Source organism: Canis lupus, chromosome 13, assembly GCF_011100685.1.
Source record: "Canis lupus familiaris isolate Mischka breed German Shepherd chromosome 13, alternate assembly UU_Cfam_GSD_1.0, whole genome shotgun sequence".
Lineage (NCBI taxonomy): Eukaryota > Metazoa > Chordata > Mammalia > Carnivora > Canidae > Canis > Canis lupus.
The window spans coordinates 18,810,073-18,825,491 of record NC_049234.1 but is presented as its reverse complement, the minus strand read 5'-3'; the positions used below and the strand labels follow the sequence as shown (position 1 = coordinate 18,825,491).

Here is a 15,419-nt window from a genome sequence, read left to right as displayed (position 1 = left end):
ATTAATTCTACTCTCAATTTCCTGGTGTCCCTACCCCTACCTTTCATTCCCTTACTGCCCAGATACCAGGTGAATGTCTCCAAAAATAGCCTAATTTTGTTGGAAGATGTGCTTAAGATTTATCCATTAAAACAACAATGCTAATAACAAAAATTCCATCAGGCTTTAATCCAAAAATGTATATCTTGAGGGCTTCACATGTAAGCAGTGTGACCTATGGATACGGTAGCTGCGTACCCAGGATTTTCTAGAACAGTTCAATCATCTGTCCTGGTGTTTTGGGTTTAGAAAATAAGGTGTCTTTGAAGAAAGATGACCATTTTTTTTGAATCAGCTTCACTCTCCACTATAGAACACTTTTTCCTTTTCTTTCTCTCATTTTCTCCTTACCTTCCTTTCTTTCTTGTCTATGTCTTTCCCTTTTCCTCACGTTCCCCCTCCTCTGCCATATATATGTTTACTTCTAATGATATCACTGGGGACCTTGACCTCTGTAGTTTATAATCCAGTCTCTCTCCATCAAGGTAGAACCTTTGTCCAAATCAGTTGCTTTCCCAAAATATGGCATACTTTCCTCCTTGTCACTGTTTATGAGATTATCCATCAAAACTTTGTGTCTGAGTTGACTCTACTGAACTGAATTTCCATCTTCTCCAAGAAGTACTTTCATTTTCTATTGCATTCTGGAGTTGATGTCTTCCTTTTCCATCTCTTCCTAATTCCTTTAGCACCAATGATCTGAATCTGCAATCTTATCGAACTTTTTATGTGTGCATGTCTGATCTTACCAACTAGGTTGACAGCTCTTGGTCAGGAGATTTTTGTTTTACATACTCTAATGTTACCCACCAAACTGGCATGAACTTTACACACAATAAGTTAACAGATTTTTAGCTATATGTGAAATATGGAGAAAAACTCCTTATGATCTCTTTTCTTGAAACTAGGCTTTTCTTTTCACTTGGCTTCCAGACACCATGAGTGTTCTTGTCTCTAAGTAGCAACTTGTCATCTTGTCATCAGAATTCCTGGTTTGCTTTCACATAGAAAAAGGTTAGGCTTTCACATAGAAAATGGGGATATGAGGGATTCCTGCGTAGTTCAGTTGGTTAAGTGGCCTTCTCTTGATTTTGGCTCAGGTCATGATCTTAGGGTCATGAGATCGAGCCCTGTGTTGGGCTCTCTGCTCAGTGGGGAGTCTGCTTGGGATTCTCTCTCTCCCCCTCTTCCTCTGTTCCCCACCCCGCTCATGTGTGTGCACATGTGTGCTGTCTTTCTCTCTATCAAATAAATAAATGAATCTTAAAAAGAAAAGAAAATGGGGATATGAAATGTCTATTTTGCCTGTCTTTTGAATTGTCATAAAGTTAAATGAAACAATATCAGTTGTTAGGTCAATATAAGGTCAGTTAACATATTGTTTTAAATAATTGACCTTATCATAGACAAGATCCAACTTGATACCTTTCTTGTTTTCTATCAATACTGAGTCACCACTCTTCTGAGCAGTTGGTGTCTGTCCTTAAACTTAGGGGTAAACTGTACTCCTTGTTCATCTCTAAGAGAAAGTCCAAGATGAAAAAATCATAGAACTCATTCTAGTACCCTACAATTCTGGATATTTGATTTTTCCTATTTTGTAGAAATAGTTAAGCAGCATATGGTCAATGGTGGAACACTCTACGAAGTAGTCACCTTTTTAGATTAGTCTGTGGATCATGAAGTCCTGATACATGTTGCTTTTCTTAATGGAACTTAAGGAAGCTAACCAAGTGGAGAGAAGCCTTCTTCTTCAGCCTTATCTAAGATAGTTAATATTTGAACACATTAACCTTCTCCCTCTATAAATAATTCTTTAGGTGAAGGAGCATATTTGTACAATTTCATCCTTCATTCCTTCACCCTCTCATTCATTCCACAAATATTTATTGTTTGTACACTATGTGGCAGGTACTATTCATGGCTTTGGAGATACAACAGTAAACAAACAAAAATTATCTTTGCACTTTAGATGCTTATATTTTAAAAGGGAGAGACAGACAAAAAGAGTAAATAAATAGGATACATACAATCATTGTAACAGCTATGAAGGAAGTTAATAGGGTGCTTTGAGAGAGAATAGTAAGGTGTAGAGGTAGGATGAACAGCAAAGGTCCCTCGAGCGTATCACAGGGAGCAATTTGCAAGGAACCATCAGAAGAGTCTTCTAGGCAGAGGGAACAGCTAATGAAAAGGCCCCAACGTGTGAAAGAGCTTGATACAAGTTTAAGATACAGAAAGGAGCATGATATATAGCTAAGTAGGAACAGGAAAGAAGAGAGTGGCTTAGAGTAAAGTTGGAGAAGCAGGTGGCCAAAGCCAGGAATGAGAATAGAAATGAATAGTCAGGTGATTTGGAAACTGAATAAGAGAAGTGAAGTCTCCTTTCAAGAGAAAATAGACATAATCAATTACTGTTGGTGTCTTTAAGCAACCATGTCCTTTTCAACTATGTCCTTTTCAAGCCTTGTGACTTTGGCTTGTCTTATCTGAGCAGTGGTATATGAGCTGTCTTCTCCATTGATTTTCCTCAGGAAAAACTCCTGTTTGGTAGGCCATGGGAAGATACTTTCCATATGCAAATTAATTAATTATTCAATAAAAGGGCCTAATTTAGCATAGACCAACATGTTAAATATTATCCATTCTCTCATGGGCTTTTTTAAGAAATCAAAGTTTCCCTTTGGTTATAAACTCGTGGATTTGAAAGCAAATTTAATCCGGAAGCTCCTGATTCATTTACATTTAGCTCATTACCATGTCATTCTTTTAGAGTGGTTTGAAGTTTAAGAAACCTCTTGAGACTTCTTTGTCTTAAAAAAACAACTATTTAACTTTTAAAAACCCTTTTATTTCTTCTTCTTCTTAAGAACAAGAGATAATGATTTTATAAACACAAATAAATGGAAAAGCCCAATGGCAGAGCTCAGTTGGCAATGTAAAAAGTGATGATGCCTGTGTCAGTGTTAAATTAAGCAAATGGAGTCACACACCCTGCATAAAATGAGAACATTAGACTTCAGTAAAATGTGCATTGCTATCTTTTATGTAGAGTAGAAGCTGTAGCATATTATTGGGACCCGAGAGTTTACTCTGCCTGTTTCCTCACTTCACCTCAATTCAGCAAGTTATTCAATTTCAGAGATTCCAGAAATACCAGACCTTTAAAAAAAAAAATCAAACCACAAACAGACAGTGTTTGAAGAGACTTTATAAAAGGTCATTTTATGTGTTAAGGCATTTTTGGTTGCAAGTGACAGATAATCTACTCAGAGTGGGCTTAGACAAAAGAAATTAATTGGTTTATGTGACTGAAAAAAATCAGAGCTAAAAGGGGTTTCAGGCATGAGAGAATTTAGAAACTCAATGTCATAAGAACACTCTGTCTTCTACCTCTAAGCTTTTGGCTTCCCTTCTTGGCTACATGTGATAGTAGGACAGCTCTAAATAACTCCAGGCCATGTGCTCCCAGGTGCCATTGAAGTCCAATGGGGATTAAAGAGATGTACATATGCCCTTCTCTTGGTAATTATTTCAAAGCTCCTCATATCTCTGATTGGGTTAGGAGTTCATGTTTGTGCTTGAAGAGTATGATTTTTTGACTGGCCTGGTTACAGATATGTGCTACCCATGCAACTAGGGATTTGATTAAATTTTGCTTGAATCACAGTAATAGAGATGGGAAAGTGATACTCCAGAGGAAAATTGGGGATTAAAATAAACAATCCAAAAAACAAACAAAGCCAAACAAAAATGTCTACTATATAACCTACTGCACCCATTCATCTGTTGTTTGACTCCTTTGAGCTGGGAAAGTGAAATAGCAGGCTGGACTGAAGCCCTTGCTTTGTCATAAATTACCCAGGTCATGTGGCCAAATCGCTTCACTTCTCTGCCCCTCGGTATCCTTGTTTCTAAAAGGAGAGGACTGAACACAATGCTCTCTCTGACTTTTCCTCCAACTCTGAAATGGTAATGATCCCAGGCTTGCCAAATAAGAATGGGAAGATTCTCCTGGCCTAAGATTTCATGGAAAAGAAAACGGAAGCAGGCCCAGGTGCAGGGCAGAAAAGGGAGCCAGCAGACCCTGGGCCATAGAGTGAAGGAAGCAAAGCAAATGCTCAGGGGAGTGAGGTCAACTCCAGGACAGGACACCTCTCTGCAAGCTGAGGAGCACCCTCCAGTCTGTGCTGAGTACTCGGAGTGAGTGCACTGGAGCAGTGGTGATAGTTGCCATAGAGAGGGATAAATAGACCATTGTTTAGTGCAATAACTTGATTTCTGCCAGAAAGTTTCACACTCAAAATAAATATTATATATGGCTCCCATCAGAAGTACCTAATCTAGAAAGCAAAAAAAATGTATATTTCCCAAGGTGTTTTAATAAGGTGCTTTAATTCTAGTTGTCTATAATCTCACATCTAAAACTTGTGAAGTCATATGTGTTCCTCACTTAATCTTTTTTTTTTTTTGCGGGGGTGGGGGTTAAGAAGCAAACTAAGAACATGTACCATTTATATATTACCATAGGTGGAGTACAGCACAGTAAACTATAATGATCTATATCAATATTTCTACAGTAAAATATATGAATGTTCATACTGAGAGATAAATCAAGACTAAAATTAGTCTCCTATTAGTTCAGGTCAGATTTTTTTAAAACAAAACAAAACAAACTTAGTTTCCAGAGCTTTTTTGGAGTTTAAAGTTGTGGATAAAGTAGTATGGACCTTTAGGTAGGTACCAGAGCTGATTGAGATCATTCTGGATAAGACAAAGGAAAGATAGGAAAGTCAATGAATAAACTGAATTGTTTTTCTTAAAGTCAAAGGACATAGAATTTACTTCCTGTTTTTTTTTTTTTTCCTCTGACCTAGTCTCTAGTAGGTGTTTGGTAATTATTTATGACACCTAGTCTCTAGTAGGTGTTCAGTAATTATTTATGACATAAACTTTCTACTCCGTTTTGGCTAGTTGATTGTTCTCAAGAGGCCAAGAAATTCATATCTTCACTGCCTATCATTGCTCTAACCTCTCTACTGATGGCCAACATCAAGTTCATGCTTCTACAGCATTTGATGGGTTGGTTGCTCTTCCTAGGTGTCTCTTTCACTGGCTTGTGTCAAGCCATGTTGTAAATCCAAATCTCTGGATGGTCCTTGGTTTCTCTTTTGGGCTATTTTTCCTCATCCTACCTTTATGTACCAGTGTTCCTCTTCCCTTTTCCCTCTGCACATTTATCAATGGTGAGCTAAAACACATCACCTAGGAGGCATCACCTACCATTTGCATGCTCACATCTCCAAAGCTGTACCTCTCTGTACCTTATACCGGTCTTCTCAGATCAGGACTTGTAGCTAACAAGGCATTTCCAAATTCAATTGTGCTGAAGAGTTTCAAATAGAGATTATTACTTCTCCTTTCCTAGACCCCACACCCATAAATTAATACTTTAGTGAAAAGTACCACCCCTTATCCAGGTGCTTGAGACAGAATCCAGAGGGTTAGCAAGTTCTATCAATTATATCTAGTTTATATCTTCCCTAAGCATTTTTTTTCTCCTATCATTTACTCTGACACTATCTTACTCTAAACTTCATCATCTCTTGCCTGGGTTATTCAATGGCCTCCTAATTCAATTCCCTGTTTTCAGTTACCACTTCCTCCAATCCACTTATTCTATCAGTAGTAGAGAGATCTTTCTCAAGCAAAAAAATCTAATCAAGTTATGACACTGCATCAAACTTGTGGATTTCCTCACCCTCAAGATCAAGTCCAGACTTCTTTACACAGAAATGACCTAACTTCTAATTTCTAGACTCACTTTTGGCTCCCACACTATGCCCCAATTGCAGGAACTATTTGTAGCTCAAGCTATTTTGCCTTTTGCTCCTTGCATGTGATATCCTTACTTTCTAAAACTGCTCATCCCCTCAATGCCTAATTAACTTACATTTCTAATTCAGACTCAGATTAGACACCTGCTTCTTCAGGAAGTTGCTCCAATCATGCCCACCTGGGATTAGTGTCCTCTCTACACACCTATAGCACTCTGCTTATATTATATATTATAATATGCTTTCTGATGTCTATTTTCTTTCATAAGATTGTTAACAGAGGCCAAGAAATTCATATATTCACTGCCTAAAAAAATGCCTGACCCATAATATCTCTCAATAGACTTTTGATGAATGGAGGAGTGAATGAATACACACATATACACACTCACATATTAAGGCTCCTATAAAGCCTTTAATAGGGGTAGTTTCTGTTTTGTTTTATTTATTTATTTATTTATTTATTTATTTATTTATTTATTTATTTATTTATTTATTTATGTTTAGGAAATGCTTTTTAAATTTTTGCATGATTCAAACAACTAGCATATCATTCAGGATAAGCGAGGTCCTTCTGCAGTAACAATCTTTAATCTCAGCAGTCACATGGCCTCAACTCATCACTTGGGCCCCAAGCAGGGCAAACCCATCCCATCATACACTCAGAATCATAGAATTTCTGGAATATCTGAGCACTGGCAGAATTTTAAATATGAAAACTCTGTTTTTCCTCATTCAGAACATCACATTTATGAGTAAAAGCATATAGTTTACATCAAGTTGATTTTTAAAAAGCAACTTCTAGATCACTAGGAATTTGTTTCATTCATCTTCTCCTTCTACATCAGCACCCGAAGTTCGTTCGCCCTTCTTTCCTTCCTTCCTTCCTTCCTTCCTTCCTTCCTTCCTTCCTTCCTTCCTTCCTTCTTCCTTCCTTCCTCCCTCCCTCCCTCCCTCCTTCCTTCCTTCCTTCCTCCCTCCTTCCTTCCTCTCCCTACTTCTCTTGCCCTGACCACCATCTCTCCATGTCTAGATTATAGCACTGGCCTGCAGGATATCTCATTCTCCTCCTTTGATCTGTCCTTACACACTGCAGCTAGATTAATCCTACTAAAACATTCTTTTGTGTTTCTTCAGAGCTTACAGAATAAAATATTAAACCTATAGCTTATCACCCAAGTACTGTTATAATTTGTTCCTGACCTCCACTGTGACCTCATTTCCTCATTATCTTTTTGCAAAAGCCTTTGGCTTATGCAAAGGGGCTCTCCTTCTCTCCTTGAGCCTTCTCTTTCTTGTCTGCACTGGTTTAATAATGACAGTCCTTATCTCCTAGGGTTGTCAGGAAGATGGAGTGAAACAATATGAGAAAGGCTTTGAGCACACTGCCCTGACGTACTGTCGGCTCATGATATTGTGGCACCTGGTTAAAAATATGTATTATACCTAACACTCTCATTAGCAATCTCTCATTAAGTATCAGCACCTACATAGTATGCCCGTGCCATCCTTCATTCTTTAGGAATCTCTGAGAATAAAGAATATTCTAACAAACACACAAAGACTAGTCATTCTTATTGAAAAACTAGATAGTTATAATTCAGTTTTTTGTAATAAATAATCCTGGTTTGTATGATCCAGGTGATGGCATGCACTAATATAGTCCTTACTCTTGCTGAGTTTCACTGCAACTTCCAACAAGCTAAACAACCAAAGGTGTTTTATTTTGAAGACGGAAGAATTTGCTTTTTGTAGTGGGTGTGTTATAACTCTGCTATGCTTTGTAGTAGTAAAGGTGGTCAAAAGATATTACATCAGCTACTAATGCACTTACTGAACACTGTAATGATACACCTGTGGGTCCCTTAAAAATATACCCTTATTTTAATTGCCTGAAAGAGGGCTATTACAGATGATGCTGTACTGAAGCAAGAGCACTAGACTAGGAGTCTGAAAATCTGTCTTCTGAGATCTATTAAGAACTAATGGTGTGATCCATTAATACCAGTTGATTTCTCAGTAGACTGTGAATGTTCTGCTTCCTCAGAACATTGTTGTAAATAACAAATTACATTTGTCAAAGTGTTTTGTTCAAATTGATAGTTTGACTTCTGCATGCAATTTACATATAAAAAACATAATGTATTTTGCAAACATGTAATAAAGACTTTCATTATATGTGTAGTATTTGCTAAAACATTCTTTAAGACCAAACTGGGTTCCTTTCTAGGAAGGTGACTATTATACACATTCAGAGTCAGCTACAAGGACTAAAAACATTTTTTGCTATTTTTCTATTAATTTTGGTGCTGGTATTCTTGAAGAGAAGAAAGACATAGAGAAGAAAGAGGTTTTATATAAAAAGGGAAATTTGAGAAACAGAACTTTGGTGAATGAAAACAAAAATTCATTTTTCTCCTTAACATTGAAAACAGGGTTATTTTTTTTCTTTTCAAATTTTTATTTAAATTCTAGTTAGTTAACATACAATACACTATTGGTTTCAGGAGAATTCAGTGATTCATCACTTACATATAACACCCAGTGCTCATCATAAGCGCCCTCCTTAATATCCGTAACCCATTTAGCCCATCCCCTACCCACTTCCCTCCATCAACCCTTAGTTTGTTCTCTTTCTCTCTTTTTTAAAGATTTGTTTGTTTCAGAGAGATAGTGCACGTGAGAGGGAGAGGCAGAAGGAGAGAGAATCTTAAACAGACTCCCCAATAAGCATGGAGCCTGACATGGGGCTCAATCTCACAACCCTGATATCATGACCTGAGGCAAAACAAAGAGTCAGACACAACCAACTGTGCCATTCCATTAAGAGTGTCTCATGGTTTGTTTCTCTCCCGCATCCCCATATGTTCATCTGATAATAGCTTTGTTAGGAAAAACACAGATTTATTTGGGTTACTGTCTGTATTACTAGAAGAAATCTGCTCTATTACTCTTTGGAGGAACAAACATCACTGGTTAGCGCCTGGCTACTTTAGTCAAAATAACAGTGACAAAACCAACAGCAGTAGTAGTTTCTGCTTCAAATTCTACTGCTCAGTAAAATCAGAGCATTGCTCATCTTCCACACAAAACTGACCCAGAAATTAAGAGACTGGCCCTAAATCTCACAACTGAGCCAAAATATGAAACAAGTTCTACCTGGCTCCAAGCTCTGTTTCTTTCATGGCACCACCTCCCAAGCTGGTTGTGAGAATAACAGTGACTTCAATCAAGAAGGCAAAGACAACATTAGAAAGTGTACTACAAGATGCAGCATTTAAAAAAAAATTTGATTATCGCATGAAACACATGATGGCCTTAAGTGTGTGCTGTTCCTTACCATTCAATTATCAGCAAGGTTTTATTTTAAGTGAAGGCTGGAAAAGTGATGTCCTTCAGTAGAAGACATGGCCAAATTTTGCAAACAGAGCCCAGTGAGTATGTTCCAAAATGATATTTTGATTAACAGTGAAAGATATTGCAAGGTGTTGAAAAGATGACCTTTCATTGTAATATAGTGAGGAGCTCAAGAACATGAAAGACATTCATGTTTTTAATCCCTTCCTGCTGTGGAAACAGGCATTCTGATTACAATTATTGCTATTTTTGCTTTTAATGATTAAGTTTTGGCTAATGCCTTAAAAGAGGCTATAGCTCTCAACTCTTACTTAGACCAACACGCTACATATGGCCTTAAACTTTGGGTTTTCACATTACTCTGAGGACTGGGACTTGAGAGTACACCCATATTAAAATGGAAAAACTTTCTGAAGTCCCCCCACCCTTAAGCAGCTGCCGCTGAAGTCTCTAAAAATGTACTCTGACTGCCCTCTCCTGGTTGGATGGAAGAACAACTAAAAGAAAAGTGAACATCGGTTTTAGCACTGCATGCTCTATGACTAATCTGAATTTAATAGAAATGGAAATTGCCAAGTGATCCAAAGTGAAAAACAATGGGACAGAAAGAGAATTCTCACTTGTGACTCTGCAGTCCAAATATAAACCCAGACTAAAGAAATTCCATTAAAAAAGCATCCCAATGTTGGAAGGAAGTCTTGCTTTAGAGTAGGTAGATAGTAGTAGATTAGTAGGGTTGCCCCACACCTACCTGCTATGTGACCAGAATTTATCTGGGTTCTGGATAGGTCTGTCTCAGACCACATAAACCATAAGGTAGGAGTCAATGAAGCCTGGGCACAGCAACGTTAAATTTGCTTTCATTCATGAATACATTTACTGCCTGGTATCATTTGTAGTACCCCACTGGCAGATACAAAGGCTGATAGCAGGTTGATGCACAAAATCAGAGGTAGCTGGCAATCCATGGAAAAGATTTCATTGTAAAATACTCCAGTATTTTTTCAGTGTTTGTTGACCAAATTCATGGTTATGATAAAATCTAAAAGTGTGTTTCTCCTTGAACTTGGTTCAGAATTGTAATCTTTAAAAAGGTTTTGAATACCAGCACTTACTGGGCTCTTGGAACATATTGTTTAGGGTTGAAATGTGGCTCTACTCCTAGTTGTATGACCTTACACAAGTCCTCAAATTTTGGTGTCCTGAGATCCTGTATGTAGAAAATGGTGGTCATTAGAGGGTCTTGATTATTGGGGAGATTAAATGTGAAACATCTAATACTAGCACATAATAAATATTCAATAAATGTTCATTGCTAGCATTACTCTACATTACTAAGAAGGTCAGTGATGTTTTCCTTTAAAAGACAGAACTGTGGGTAGGCAAGACATTTAAAGAGCTTGGCTTATCAAAAGAAATAAGGATGATGGAGCCATGATGCAATAGAATCCAGAAGGCAATACTTAACCACCAAAATCCTGGGGGTTGCAAATTTTGGGAGATGTCATCACAGAGCCTTGACCCACTGGAATTTGTGCAGGTGGTTACCAGAACATGGCTTCTGTAGGGGCAGAAACAGATGGGCAACCAATGAGAGTACTGCTTATTATAGTCAAAAGAAGGAAAGGATGGATGAGCATAGAACTGTCAGCAGTTCACTTTTTCTCGCTCAGTTCACAAGCTGAACCTGTTTTCAAACCTGGAATGTATTGACTGAAGAGGCGGCTACTTCCCACAAGGAAGGACCTCACAACATCAGGGCAGATGTATACTGTTGATCCTTCTCCAAGTGATTAATATTGAGTAAAGTGGAATGACAAGATATTTTGAGGGACTTTGGACACAAGGACTGAGTTTCCATGGATGTTTGGAGATTCATCATATGATTATCATAACTATTCGAGCAGGGACATATGGGGACAATAAATTTGTGGCTAAAATCCATCTTACAAAGAACTTACTATGTATGTGTGAGCCAACTGGTGATGATCCCCCCAGTTCCCAAAGCATAACTGTATTAACCATACTTGGCAATTAGAATAAACCTCATATTGGAACCCTGGTCAATAGATTAAGAGCTATACTAGAAGGGGAGGCCAAGAGGAAGCTTCTGAAATTGCACAGTCCTCAGCCAATATCCTAAATTAAATATATATATATATAATATATATATATAATATATATATTATATATATATTACACTCTAGGGGAAGGGAATGACAGAGATCAGTGCCATCATTAGGCTCTTAAGGAAGCAGGGGAGAGGGTCTCTAACATATCTCTATTTAATTAAAATTTCACCTCTTCAGAAATCAGAAACATTTTTAAGGATGGCAGTAGAGTATCACAAGCTCAACCAAGTAGCAGTCCTGATTGTAGCTGCTATGCCAAACAAGGTGTCAGGAGTTTGTTCCATCTTTTTTATTCTTATTCTTATTCTTTTTTTAAAAAGATTCATTTATTTCAGAGACAGAAAGAGAGAGCATGAGCAAGAGAGGCAAAGAGAGGGAGAAAGAATCTCAAGCGGACTGTGTTGAGCATGGAGTCTGATGCAGGTCTCATCTCAGGACCCCAAAATGATGACATGAGCCAAAACCAAGAGTCAGACCCACCACCCGGGCACCCCAGGAGTTTGTTCCATCTTAATAAAAAAAAAACGGGATCAGAAACAGTTGACTTTCACGTGGATCAGATAGTAATACACATGATAGATGTGTCCTAGAATTAGGATAACTCTTCTACTATGGGTCATGATACAGTCTGAAGAGATCTGGACAATCTGAACATAACCACAGCACATGATACTGATCCAAGACATTAATGACACAGGATGAGTACACGAGCTCACTAAAGACCTTGGTAAGATCTGCATTACAGATATCATAAGAAAAACCCTGCAAAGATTCAGGAAACTGTCTTTTCTTCTAAAACTTGTAGGCATGTAGTTGTCAGCAGCATGTTGGGGCATCCCCTCTAAAGAAGCCAAAATCCTGCATCTTGCTTTCTTATTCACAAAGATGGAAGTACCATGGTTTGTAGGTTTCTCTGGGTTTTCTGAAGGTGATACATTCCATGTGTGGGAATATTGTTTTGGCCCATATTCTGGTTGACATAAAAAGGAAACTTCTTTGAGTGAGGCCCACAGTAGGAAAGAGCTCTGCAGCAGACCCAAGTTCTGGGCCAGCACCCAGTTTCAGTCATCTCGGACTGCCATAACTAAACATAGACCAGGTGGCTTAAATAACAGAAATTTAGTTTTTTATGGTTCTGGTGAGGACTCCCTGGGTTGTAGAAAGCCCACCTTCTTGCTATGTCTTCAGAGTGGAGAGGGAGGAGAATCTCCTCAATGCCCCCTTTGGGTGGCAAAAATCTGCTTCTAGATTCATTCTGTATATTTCATATAAATGGAAGTCATACAATATATGACCATTTGTGTCTGTCTTCTTTCACTTAGCATAATGTTTTCTAGATTCATCCACATTTAGCATGTATCAGTACTTCATTCCTTTTTATGGCTTATTAATATTCCATTATGTGGATAGGCTACATTTGTTTATCCATTCATCCATTGATGGTCATTCAGGTTGTTTCCACCTTTTCACTACAGTGAGTAGTGCTACGATGGCCATTCATGTACAGTATTTGTTTGAGTTTATTTTCAGCTCTTTTGGGTATATAGCTAGAGCGGAATTTCTTGCTAGGTCATGTGATAATTCTATGTATATCTGCTAAAATATTTTGAGAAACTGCTGAAGTGTCTTCCACGGTGATTGTACCATTTTACATTCTTCTTCTTTTTTTTTTTAAATATTTATTTATTTATTTTAGAGAGAGAGAAGGAGACAGAGAGTGTGTGTGAGCAGGGAAGGGGCAGAAAAAGGAGGAGAGAAGCAGACTCTCTGCTGAGCATGAAGCCCAATGTTGGACTTGATCCCAGGACCCCGAGATCACAATCCAAGCTGAAACCAAGAGTCAGATGCTCACCTGACTAAGCCACACAGATACTCCCCCACGTCATTTTACATTCTTATCAGCAATGTATGGCGATTCCAATTATAACTAATTGGAAAAGAAAAATAACTATTTTCTTTTAAAATATATTCCAGTCACCATGGGGGGTGTGAAGTGAGATCTCATTGTGGTTTTGATTTGCATTCCCTGGTGGCTAATGATATTTAGCATCTTTTCATGTGCCTGTTGGCTGCATATCTTTTTAAAGAGAAATGTCCATTCGAGTCCTTTGCCCATTTTTAAATTGGGTTATCTTTTTGTTGTTGAGTTATAGCAGTTATTTATATATTCTAGATACTAGACCCTTATCAATTATACGATTTGCAATTTCTTCCTTTTTAGTAAGTTGTCTTTTCACTTTCTGGATAGTGTCTTTTGGTGTGTAAGAATTTTGAATTTTGATGTTAAACTTATCTTTTGTTGCTGTGCTTTTGGTGTATATCTGCAAAGCCATTGTTGGAATTTAAGGTCATGGGGATTTATCCCTATGTTTTCTTGGGTTTCATCTTATGCACATTTCGTGGAAGAAAAAGTGTCTTGAGGTGAGAAAGTTTACAAACTCATGCACAATAACATTATGGAATGATTGGTCCATAGGCATGGAATCTCAGCTAACATAGCATCTAACCAGGGAGATAGTTCTATGATTGTGGTCATTGATCATATCCTCCAATGTACCATAGAAGCAAGCAGCTGGCCAGAAATGGCCTGTTGAAAGCACAGTTGAAGAACCAGCATAGAGCCAATACTCTGTAAGCATGGGGAGTCATCTTCCTAAATGCCAGGTATGTATCGAATCTGAAACTTTTATAGGGCACTGTGTCCTCAAAAGAACTCATGGCGCTGAGGGAAAAGGAGGTGGAAATAGGAGTAGCTCCATTTATTATAACTCCCCATCACTCACTGTGGGTTTGATATAGCCTGTCTTTGCAACTTTGGGTTCTGTATGGTTACTGTTTTGGATCCTCAAGGGAAGTTCATTCTTACCAGGGAATAGAGCAAAGGTCTCATTGAACTACAAGCTGTGGCTTCTGTTGAAGCATTTTGGATTTTGGAAATCAGCAGGCACAAAGGATTCACCATTTGGCAGGGGTAGCTGATTCTGGTCAGGAAGTAGGGCTGTTATTATACCATGAAGACAGAGAGGAATGTGTATGGAACTCAGATAATACACTTGGGTACCTTTTTGGCATTTCCTTGCCCAGCTGTGATTGTGAATGGACAAGGGCAGTGACTCCTACCTACAAAAGGTATTACTGCCAAGAATTTATACCCCTCAGGAATGAGGGCTTGGGTCACAACACCAAATCAATGACCAAGACCTGGAAAGTTGGTGGTAGCTGCTACTAGTGGTGACCCCAAGACTAACTGCAGTGATGGAGCTAGTGGTTTGCCTCACTAACTTCCTTTTTTAATTTTTTTTTAATTTTTATTTATTTATGATAGGCACACAGTGAGAGAGAGAGAGGCAGAGACACAGGCAGAGGGAGAAGCAGGCTCCATGCACCAGGAGCCCGATGTGGGACTCGATCCCGGGTCTCCAGGATCGCGCCCTGGGCCAAAGGCAGGCGCTAAACCGCTGCGCTACCCAGGGATCCCTAACTTCCTTTTTTAAATTCTTCCCTTAGGTCAAGAGGCCCACTGGAGCCTTGGAGAAGTGGCTTCCAGGACAAGTATGGAGAAGTGGATTTATCTGGCACAAAGGGAAGAAAGTGGCAGTCACCAGTGTGCCATTCAGATCTCCAACAGGTTATCACCCAAAGGGATGGCAGTTATTGAACAGCCTCCAGTTGCAGGTGCCTCCGGATCTTCCTTCAGCTTTTAAGTCAAGAAGCTGAGATCATATTCTTTCTGGGCAATCCAAGGCCAATGACTGAGCACAGTGTTGGTATAGGGTTCATCCTTCTAAGCTAGTATGGGACTCCTCTATGGGCAATCTTGATGCAGGAGCTCCCTGATAAGTTGGTTGAAACTTTCTCATAACTAGAACACAGTCTGAAACTCTTCCTATCTTTGTCTTTCTTCTCTTTATCATAGGCATTACCTCCAATTATTTGTATTTTTAACTCCTTCTTGGGTTCTTCTTCCCAAAGGACCTATTGTCACAGGCTTGTAAATACGATCACCATTGAAGATGAGTATATAGGCTTAAATAAAGCAACTCACTTCAAGTCA

General features: G+C 38.5%; 1 long non-coding RNA gene across 1 annotated transcript in view; it reads left to right on the top strand.

Annotated features, from left to right (window-relative positions):
- LOC100687744 overlaps nt 1–15,419 on the top strand; it is a 17,635-nt gene extending 2,216 nt beyond the window's left edge. The window contains exon 2 of the long non-coding RNA XR_005368593.1: nt 14,873–15,419. This is a non-coding gene — a long non-coding RNA (uncharacterized LOC100687744). The remainder of the gene's footprint in view (nt 1–14,872) is intronic.